The following is an 11,542-nucleotide window of genomic DNA, read 5'->3' on the forward strand; positions in this document are numbered from 1 at the left end:
TTCTCCACCCTGGCCACTTGGCTTGTCCTCTAAGACCTAGCTCAAGTGGCGTCACCTCCAGGGAGCTTGTTTATAGCTTTGACATAAATTTTCTGAGTTTGATATATCTCCTCTGAGCTACCTGAGGCCTCACTATTCTAGTATTTATCAAGTTTTTCTTTGTTTTTTGTTTTTATTGGCTGCGCCATGCACGTGGGATCTTAATTCCCTGACCAGGTATCGAACCTACGCCCTCGGCAGTGAAAGCGCAGAGTCCTAACCACTAGACCACCAGGGAATTCCCTATCAAGTTGTGTTTTAATGGTCTGTTTATCTATTTCTTTCTACCACCACCCTCTCACAGACAGACAGACACACACACACACACACGAGATCATGAGTTCCAAAAGGCCATAACTTATGTTTTTATCTCTGTATGCTCAGAATCTAGCATGAGTGTCTGAAACACATTAGATGCTCAGAAATTCTTCATTACTGGGGAGAAGAAAGGAAGGGAGGAAGAGGGAAGGGAGGAAGAGGGAATTGAGGGTACCTCAAGGCTCAGGAGAAGTAAGCATTAAGCTCGACGTTGTTCTACTTATTGGTACAAACAAATTGGCTAGAATGAAAAACACTCAAGGCATCAGCTTTTGTTCCCCACTTGATTACTACTCCTAACATGTTTTGTTTTGCCTTTGCTATTAACAAGACTATTCATAGCAGGACTGGGTCACAGTGACCAGCACAGTGCTTGGCACTTAACAAAAGCTCAATACCTATTGGTCAGTTGACTTGTTCAATGTTCTGTTTTGCCTTCCACGGGACAGGCAACTAGGGATCTCCTGTCAATCTGTGGTTATGAGCCCCCCAAAGGCCTGTGTGAATGTTCTCATTCCGTGCGGTACCCATGCTTCTGAACAGTCACCCCATCGAAATGGCCTTGTAAGGTAAGATAGAAATCCAGGAACCCCTAAATGTCCCAGTTTTCTCCGTAATTGTCATTTGAAACTACCAGCTAGAGGGTCCCCATGACAAGCCTTTGACACAACAAGCTTTACCACCCACTCCTCTCCTCCCCTTCCCAGGAAGATAACAGCTAAAATCACCAGAAGTAGTAGATAAAACTTCTTCACAAGCCCAGTAGAGGAAAAGGGACTATGTCCCTATTAAACCTCACAGAAGCCATAACTTGGATCAAGACCTCTGCTCTTGGATTGTTCCAACTGTTTTTTTTTTCCAGGATGGCTTATACCTGCAACCATTACACACTTAAGATGCTGTAGTGCATATAATCGTGCTTAGTTTCACTGGATGTAACTAATATTTTGGACCTTTCCAGTATGTAGGTAGGAAATGAAGTTACATTTGCTTTTAATGCCCAAACTAAGATTGTTTGAGCCTTAGCCAGCTGTACTGTGAGATATCAGCAGCTCTTACTTTCTACTTATTTCTGGAAGTTTCTAATGGTGTGCCTCACGAGTGCTTAGAAATCTGTTTGTCCACTAGATGATCCTGCAGCATCACCCTGTTCTTTCTCTTCCATTCACCACCTTCTGTCCCTCATGTTCTGGCTCCCCCAGACAAAATCCACTGCTCTCAAAACTTCCTAAAGGGGGACTTCCCTGGTGGTCCAGTGAGTAAGACTGCATGCTCCCAATGCAAGGGGACCGGCTTCAATCCCTGGTCAGGGAACTAGATCCTGCATGCATGCCATAACTAAGAAGTCCATATGCCTCAATGAAGATCCTGCATGCCGCAACTAAGACCCGGCACAGCCAAAATAAATTAACTAATAAATAAATATAAAAAGAAAACTTTCTAAAGGAACCTCACTGTGTATTGCCATTGAGGATGGTTTTCTGTTGAAAACTAACCTCAGGGATGGTTTGGAGAGATTTCAGTGGACCTCCACAATCTTCTCATAATAAAAACAAGTCTCAGACCAAACTCTGCCACCCCTGCTGATACTTATTACAGGAACATTTATTAGCAAGCAGCAGGGACCAAAATGGTCCTAAAACCTCTTCTGTAATTTCAATGAAGTTCCAGCTCCCTGCCATTAAAGTTGCCCTGATGACTCCAACATTCCAGAGGCTGGTTCAATTCAGGTTAGAGTGGGCTTTGGCAACCAGGAATCCTCAGAAACAATGGCTGGATACGGGACCATTTAGGAACAATCCTTCCTCAGGGTGCAAGATTCTTTCTTCCTGGCTATAAAGAGTGGGAAATATCTCTAAAATATTATGTCCAGCCTACATATCTTAAATATCATTTCTTTTACCAAATGACAATGCATTTCTAAGCATGAATGATGTTAGTCAACAAGTTGCTAATTTCATCATTGAAAAGCAATTTCTGGACTTCCCTGGTAGTGTAGTGGTTAAGAATCCACCTGCCAATGCAGGGGACATGGGTTCGAGCCCTGGTCCGGGAAGATCCCACATGCTGTGGAGCAACTAAGCCCGTGCGCCACAAATACTGAGGCTGCGCTCTAGAGCCCGCGAGCCACAACTACTGAAGCCCACGCACCTAGAGCCCGTGCTCCGCAACAAGAGAAGCCACCGTAATGAGAAGCCCGCACACCGCAACAAAGAGTAGCCCCCGCTTGCCGCAACTAGAGAAAGCCTGCGAGCAGCAACAAAGACCCAGTGCGGCAAAAAAAAAAAAAAAAAAAGCAGTTTCTGACATTCACTCTTCCAGTTAGCAAAGCAGTGAAGGAAAGACTGATACCGGAAATACTCTGTTATGGCTCTTTTGATGTAAGGCCAACTGATCACCCCTGGAACACATATTCTTACTTTGGACAACTGACATACTTAGAGATGATGCTTGAACTAACTAGCACACATGTAATCACATCTGATCAGTGATGAAATATTTAAAGCAATTTTCAGACACAGTGGTATGCTCCTGAGGGTTTCAAGAACATCTGTTTCAAGTAACTCTCTCCTGCTGTTGCTGAAGTCCACTTCCTGGACTTCTAGAGCAGTTGTGGGCAAAACATGGACATAGATCCTCTTATCTGCTTCAGACCTCTATGCCATACTTTGTTACCGGCCTTGAAACAGTATTGCCCATAAGACTATCGCTAGCCCTTATGGTACCTTTGTGCAGTTGAGAAAAAATGCACCCCTTCCTTCAGGTAGATGCAGCCTGTGCCAGGAGCGAGTTGGATTTTTGTGCCCACTCACCCCGTTGGCCAGGTGCTCTTGTGCATGGTAGAAAAAAGGCCTTGACTCTGCAAGTATAGACTTCCGTTAAACCTCTCACAGAAAAAAAGCTCCTTTAGCTTTTCCCTCGTGTCCTTATCTTTTAAAATTGTCCAAGTGCATCCTCATTTTTAAAACATATACATACACACTTCCTAGTAAAATGTAGAAAAGTAACTACCCATCTCTGCAGGAACAAACACTCATTCAGGCACATGCTAGTCTCAGTTTATGGACAGCCAAGAAAGACTGTGCTTCTCCTCCTTCATGGTGCCCTCAATTTTCCCCAACCCATCACAAAACAAACTAGAAGATTCAGAGAAAGACGATTTAGCCTTATGACTATTTATATGATTAAATTAGAACATTGAAAATTGACTTCAAGTCTTGTATCAGTTAGGACACTTTTAGTGTCAATGAGCAAAAACCTCAGGTGGCTACAACTATAAGAAAAATGTATTACCTCACTTAGCAAGAAGTCTTGAGGTAGAACAGCTGCCACGGCTGAGTAGTCCATTGGCTCAAACAATGTTGTCAAAACCACAGATTCTTTCCATCTTTCCACTTTGCAGTCCTCATTATATCAGCTTAGCTCCCTCCCTGTCACAAAGTGGCTGCCATGGTTCCAGGCTTCACACACAGACATGACAATGTCTGGCAGAATGAGAGGAACTTTTTGTTTAATGTTCTTTTTTTGTTTAAATAGTGGGAAAAGGGAATTCCCTGGCGGTCCAGTAGTTAGGGCTCCACACTCTCACTGCTGAGGGCCTAGGTTCGATCCCTGGTCGGGGAACTAAGATCCCACAAGTGCACAGTGTGGCCAAAAAAAAAAAAAAAGCTAAAACTTAATTAGTGGGAAAACTTTTCCCAGAATCCCCTCTTCCCCCAGCACATTTCCCTTTCATCTCTTTGCCAGATCTGTGTTACAAGCTCACACCCAAACCAATGACCAGCATGGCAATGGGAGCACTGAGATTGGCCTTGGACACAACTAGTATTCACCCCTGGAGCTGAGATCAGGAGGAAAGAAGGGCTTTTGTGGAGGTGCACAAGTGTGAGAGACACATGTTCTAGGATGTGAATAAAGTTCTGGGCAGCTGGTAGGAGGCAGACATAGGAGGGACGCAGGGCATAGCACGCCATGTTGAGGAGTCGGCCTTTATCCTACCTGTCACATTGTATTTAATACTCATTTGTAGAAATTATCTTGAAACTAGAAGTTTTGACTTTAAGTTGAAGTTGCTCTTATATTCCCTACTGCTCTCCACTGTGTATCTTCTAGTGACGCCTAAGTGGAAAAGGATGAGATGCCTTATCTCCTGCCTTCCCATTTCCCCTTGGAGGACTCTGAAATGACGGTGAGATTACCTGATGAAGCCATTCATAATAGTGGGGCTCAGGCATTCCTCTCGGGACCCACACACATGATTCTTCTGGAGGCCTCAGCAGTTCTCACCCTTCAAGACCCCTCAGACCCCGGGACAGGAACAACTTTTCAATACCCAGGCTGGCCACACTCCACCTTCCTCACCGACTGGTGCTGTTGAGGCAACTTGGGAGAGCGTCTACACTTCCCCCCGAAGAGAGTTACTCACATTTTCCCAAATTAACTTCTTCCCCTAGGTCATTTTCATTTTGAACCCTCTTTAGGCCCTGAACTGTGACTTTGAGTCTCAGCACTTCACCTCACATCTATTTTAGTATCAACTGCAAATGTCAAGGTAATGACGTGTGATTCCCTCTCTAGAGCACTATTGAAGATACTAAGGGAGAAGTGTGTTGCCAGATGACCTTCTGAGGTCCCCAGAAGGAGGATGCAGAGAGGGAATCCACGTCAACAAGACTGGTCTCCATGAACAGGAGCAGGAAATAACATTTTCTGTGACCTACTATGGACCAGGGGATCTGCAGACATTTTATTTAGCCTTGCCCCACAGCCTTGAGAGGTGGGTATTATCATCCCAATTTTGCAGGTGTGAAAACCAAGTCTGGGATTAAGTAACTTGATCAAGGTGGGATTTGAGCCCAGGTATGCTGCCTCTAAAATCTGTGGTTTGGGGACTTCCCTGGCGGCACAGTGGTTAAGAATCCACCTGCCAATGCAGGGGACATGGGTTCGAACCCTGGTCCGGGAAGATCCCACATGTTGTGGAGCAACTAAGCCCGTGTGCCACAACTACTAAGCCTGCGCTCTAGAGCTCACGAGCCGCAACTACTGAAGCCTGCGCGCCTAGAGCCTTTGGTCCGCAACAAGAGAAGCCACCACAATGAGAAGCCCGCGCACCACAATGAAAAGTAGCCCCTGCTCGCTGCAACTAGAGAAAGCCCAGCCCTCCTGCAGCAACAAAGACCCAACGCAGCCAAAAATAAAATAAATAAATGGATATATATATATATATATATATATAAAAGTAGGATTACTTGGTCAAAAAGCAAGAATAGGACTTCCCTGGTGGTCCAGTGGTTAAGACTCCACCCTACCAATGTAGGGGGCACGGGTTCGATCCCTGGTCGGGGAACTAAGATCTCATATGCCACACAGCGTGGAAAAAAAAAAAGAATATTAAAAACAAAAATCTGTGCTTTTATCAGCACATGATGTCAGGCTCTGGCAGGGGTGAGTGAGGCTGTGTCTTACGGGCATTGTTGTAAGAGATGACTGACCTCCATGGTGATAAAAATCCTGACTCTGGGGTCCCCGTGGTCGTGTCACAGTTTCCTCTTGTGCTGGCGGGAGCAACTGGAAGGATGGGGCATGGAGCGGGGAAGGTGTGTGTATGGGAGCAGGTGAGGGGCCAGATTTTGCCCCTCACCCTGTACTCCCTTCGCAAATCAGTATTTAGAGCAGCTGCTCTCTCTTCGGCCTCACAGTTTGCAAGAAATTCAGGCAAAATGCAGGCAGGTCACTGGTTCTGAGCCTTAGTACTAGGTCAGGAATAGAAAGATGACAGTTCCTCTCCGAATGAGATGTTCTGGGAGCTGAAAAGACAAAATGAATTCCCAGGGGTTTCCTCTCTCCGCTGTGAAACCGCTGCTGAATACCCTTTCCTGAACCTCACAGCTTGTGTAAGGAAGTAAATTTCCTGCTGCCACAGAACGAGCCTCTCACTTACCCAACTACGGGTGGAAGCCCCGTGGCGGTGAGGCCTGTTATACACAAGAGAGTCACACCAGCCAGCGCCCATTTATGTGTTTATCCACCAGGTGCCACAGGTACACGTCAGAAAGCCAGGCTCGGGCTTCCCTGGTGGCGCAGTGGTTGAGAGTCCGCCTGCCGATGCAGGGGACACGGGTTTGTGCCCCGGTCCAGGAAGATCCCACATGCTGCGGAGCGGCTGGGCCCGTGAGCCATGGCTGCTGAGCCTGTGCGTCCGGAGCCTGCGCTCTACAATGGGAGAAGCCACAACAGTGAGAAGCAAGCGTACCGCCAAAGAAACAAAAAAAAAAGAAAGCCAGGCTCCTCATCTGCTCAGCAGATGGCAGAGCCGAGTGGCCGCACAGCCCAAGGGGAAGCACTGACCATCCTTGTGCAAAACGAGGCATCTTGGGCAGAAAGCCTGCCTTGGAGAGAGTGATGATATTTTCATGGATGGATATTCACCAGGTGAGTCTCCCAAGGGGCCCCACATTTCCTTTCTCATATATTTTTTTTTTTATAAAAAGGCAAAACCAACTAATACTTTTTGGGCATTGTGTGTCATACAAAATATATACATTAGCAAGAGTCTGAAAGGAAATATATCAAATGGCTAAGAGCGATTATGCTTAATGAGATTATAGGTCATTTACATTTTGGGTGTTTATTATCTGGTGTCTGGTCTCTAAATTGAACATGAAATACTTTCCTACTAAAAACAGAAAAATAGAAATTAATTGCTCTCTAAACGAAACAAAGGATAAGGAATACAGCTAGTTCTCCACCTCAAATCTTCAATGTAGAAAGGCAGGACCAAGATCTGGGTCCAAACTTTGGCTTTGCCAACGGGTGACCCCATTGTTCAATCTCACGTTTTTAAATGCCATTTCTCTGACTCCCAACTTTTATCTTCTAGCCCTCTTTCCTGAAGTCAAGATTTGGATTTACAACTGCCCATTTGGCAGCTCTACTGGATGTCTCAAAATTAACATTTTATGAACATTTATTAACATTAACATAGAATCTCAAAATTAACATTTCCCAAATGAACTAATTATCGCCCCCAAATCCACTTCTTTTTTTTTTTTTTTTTTTACGGTACGCGGCCTCTCACTGTTGTGGCCTCTCCCGTTGCGGAGCACAGGTTCCAGACGCTCAGGCCCTAGTGGCCACGGCTCACGGGCCCAGCCGCTCCGCGGCACGTGGGATCTTCCCGGACCGGGGCACAAACCCGCGTCCCCTGCATCGGCAGGCAGACTCCCAACCACTGCGCCACCAGGGAAGCCCAACTTCTCTCTTGAACCTCTTTCTCCAGTGATGGCAGTTCCATCTTTCCAACTGCTCAGACCAAAACCCTTAGGGTCGTTCTTGACTTATCAGTTTTCTCACATCCTACAATCTGTCTGTAGCTCTGGCTGTATGTCATATCCTGTCAGATCACAAAATCAAATTGCTCCTCTTCACCTCCACTGCTAGTACCGTGAACCACGTTATCACTTTCTACCGTGATCACCGCGATAACCTCCTGGCTTCCTGCCTTGCATTTGAACAGAATTTTAGGAAGGCAGACCTTATTAGTCTCTGCTTAAATTCCTCCAGAGGTTCTATCTCACTCCAAGGAAAAGACCTCCTCCCAACTCTCTCTGGCCTTTTCCCCCACCATCTCTCTTACCCTCCGCCAGCCCCACTTGTCACCTTCTGCTCTGTGAATGTATCAGATGCACTCCAGCCTCAAGGCCTTTGCACTTGCTGTCCCCTCTACCTGGAATGCTCTTCCCCCCAGGTGTCTGCACAGCTGCTCACTTTCCTCCGTCAGACTAGTGTCCCCTTCCCAGTGAGGGCTTCCTGGCTCTAAATCCCTTCACCCAGCCTCAACTCACCTTTGCCTCCTTTCCTGCTCTGTACCTCTCCATAGAACTAATCACCATCTAACATGATTTATTTTATTTGTGTTTTTGTTTATTGCCTCCCTCCCCCTGTAATAGGGGCGGGGCAGGCGCGAGCTGTAGCAGCCCCGCTCAGCCATTGGTCGGCGCTGCAGTGGCCCTGCCCCCTCCCCTCTTCTGTATAAGAGGAGCCCAGAATTCGGACTGAGGGAAGATGGTTTTTTTGAGACGCTGGTGTGTCTTCTCGGTCTGCTAGCTTTCTGATTAAAAGCGTTATTCCTTGTTGCGACAGCTTGTCTCCCAATTTACGGGCCTGTCGTGCGGTGAGCAGAATGAGCTTGGGTTCCGTAACGCCCGCAGCTGGAATATGAACTCTATGAGGCAAGGGTTATGTGGCTACTGTCCTCCTGTGTCCTCAGTGCCCGGGGTAGAAGAGGCACCAGCTCAGTGGTACCTTTTGGGGCAGGCAGAGTAATGGCCCCCAAAGATGTCTGAGTCCTATTCTCCATTCCTTTATTATAAAATATGCTCATATTCGCTCATACTTTTTTCTAGTACTTTTATAGTTTTTCTCTTTAACGTTTATATCTAGAGTCACCTGGAATTTATTAGGTGTAGGGATCAAATGAGGGATTCAGTTCTTTTGTCTCCCAAGCTGGCAACCCAGTTGTTCCAATACTGTTTATTTTTATTTTTTTATTTTTTTTGCGGTATGCGAGCCTGTCACTGTTGTGGCCTCTCCCGTTGCGGAGCACAGGCTCCGGACGCGCAGGCTCAGCGGCCATGGCTCACGGGCCCAGCCGCTCCGCGGCATGTGGGATCTTCCCGGGCCGGGGCACGAACCCGTGTCCCCTGCATCGGCAGGCGGACTCAACCACTGTGCCACCAGGGAAGCCCCCAATACTGTTTATTGAAGGACTTGTTGATCCCCACTGGTTTGAAGGGACACCTTTATCCCATAACAATTTTTCGCAAGCATTTGTGTCTATTTCTGGGCTCTTTTGTATTGAATTGATCTGCCTGTCTATTCATGGGTTACTCTCCAGCTGAGTCTATTAATTATTGTAGTCTTGACAGTGCATTTTAATACCTGCTAGGGTTTGTCTCCTCTCATTTCTTTTCCTTTTCAGAAAATTTTTGGTTATTCTAGTATGTTTATTTTTCCATATGAACTTTAGAATCAGCTTGTGAGATTCCAAAAAAAGACCCTGTGGAATTTTCACTGGGAGAACAATCTATTTATAGATTAATTTATGGTGCACTAACATATTTACAGTGTCTAATATCTGTAAAAATTAGTTCAAAAGCTGTTCTAATATAGAAGTAATTCATGCTCATTGTAAAAATGTTCTGGCAATTCTGTAATGTAGGAAGTATGGAAGTTCCATTTCTCCTCCTCTAGTCCTTCCTCTGGAGGTAACCATTATTAATAATTAGAGGCTCATCCTACATGGTATTTTTTAATATGTACTTTTGTAATCATGTATACATATATACATTTTAACATATGCATATTTTGTTATGTAGCTATATATAATTTCCTATCACACATACTGTTTCAAACCCACTTTTTTCATCAATTATGTGCCATGAATATATCGATTATATACCGTGTTAATACATGTAGATCTATCATATTCTTTTAAGGGTCACATCGTGGGCCACTATGCAGTGGGACAAGGTTACCAAAATTAATTTACTCATTTTCCCCCGTTGACGAATATTTGCATGTTTCCAGCTTTTTTTAAATTATTTTTTTATTTTTTAAAATTTATTTATTTATTTTTGGCTGCGTTGGGTCTTCATTGCTGCACGCGGGCTTTTCTCTAGTTGCGGCGAGTGGGGGCTACTCTTTGTTGCGGTGCGCGGGCTTCTCATTGCGGTAGCTTCTCTTGTTGTGGAGCACGGGCTCTAGGCACGCGGGCTTCAGTAGTTGTGGCTTGCGGGCTTCAGTAGTTGTGGCTCGCGGGCTCTAGAGCACAGGCTCAGTAGTTGTGGTGCACGGGCTTAATTGCTCCGCGGCATGTGGGATCTTCACAGACCAGGGCTCGAACCCGTGTCCCCTGCATTGGCAGGTGGATTCTTAACCACTGTGCCACCAGGGAAGCTCTCCAGCTTTTATTAATTACAAATAATACTGCAGTGAACAGCTTTGAGTATTATCTTTGCACCTTTGTGCTGGTATTTCAACCAGGTAGATTTCTAGAAATAGAACTGCTGGATCAAAGTCTAAAGGCGCTTTCAATGGTCAAGTGTTATGACGTAGTAATGACCTCTCCATCAAAGAGAGACTTGTCTGAGAAAATGCCCTTCTTAAACGCTGCCCTCCCCCAAGCCTGAGCGATGGCACTGCCAGTAGTGTGCAATTCAGACCTCCTGGGGGAGCTCTTGCTCCCTTTACAAGTGCATACAGGTCCAGTGCCTGGTTCAGTGAATGCAACTAACAAGTTCTCGGTACATAGAGGCTTGGTTCCACCAAAGGGGCTGTCTCCGAAGGCTGACCAAGTCTCTTACCACATGTTGGGCAGGGATGCTGGGGGAGAGACTCAGAGATGGACGGTGGTGGGCAGAAGTGTTCCAGTTCTACTGATCTGTAACTTGGAATACCTTTTCCCTTAAAAGGTTGTTAATTAGTAATCATGGGAGGTGATATTGAAGTATTAATATAGCATTAGCTCATGACCTCATGGACTTGGAAGAATAAATGGGCTTTGGCAGGTTGCTGGCTGGAGAATTGAATCACTGTAAACAATAGTTCCAATAGGACAATGCTTTCTGAGTCCTGACCACTTACATAAAAGTAGTTTTGTCACCATTTGTGGATCAGAGGCTGTGCATGGAAGACATCCTTCCAGCCTTCAGCTCTTCCCCCGCTGTGTTTCCCAGCCTCCTTTTCTTTCTCTTTGATGATCCCAGATCTGCTAGGGTCCTCTGTTTGTGCCAGACCTTTTACTTGTCTTTAGCCAACTCTCTCTTCCCTTACAAACCCTCATCACTTTCCTTAAGCCTTTCACACAGCCCAGCTCTCTCATAGTGGGATGGCTTCATCTCCTAGGTGACCAAAAAATTAGGTCGTTGGGCAAAAACTGTCCTTATTTCCTGCCTCCCACTTTACCCCTAATATATTCCTCTATCCAGTCTCAAAGGATGAGTACTGCAACCTGTGCTCTAGATCCTGGCCCTATCTTCCTCTCCATCAATGATCACTTCTTTCTTATATGCAACTGGGCCACTGCATCACACAGCCATAGCAGGTGTCATCCACATGTAATGCCATGTAAACGATGCCACCTGGGGTTGGCAATGGACAGTGCTGACTTGAAAATCCTACT

Source organism: Pseudorca crassidens, chromosome 6, assembly GCF_039906515.1.
Source record: "Pseudorca crassidens isolate mPseCra1 chromosome 6, mPseCra1.hap1, whole genome shotgun sequence".
NCBI lineage: Eukaryota > Metazoa > Chordata > Mammalia > Artiodactyla > Delphinidae > Pseudorca > Pseudorca crassidens.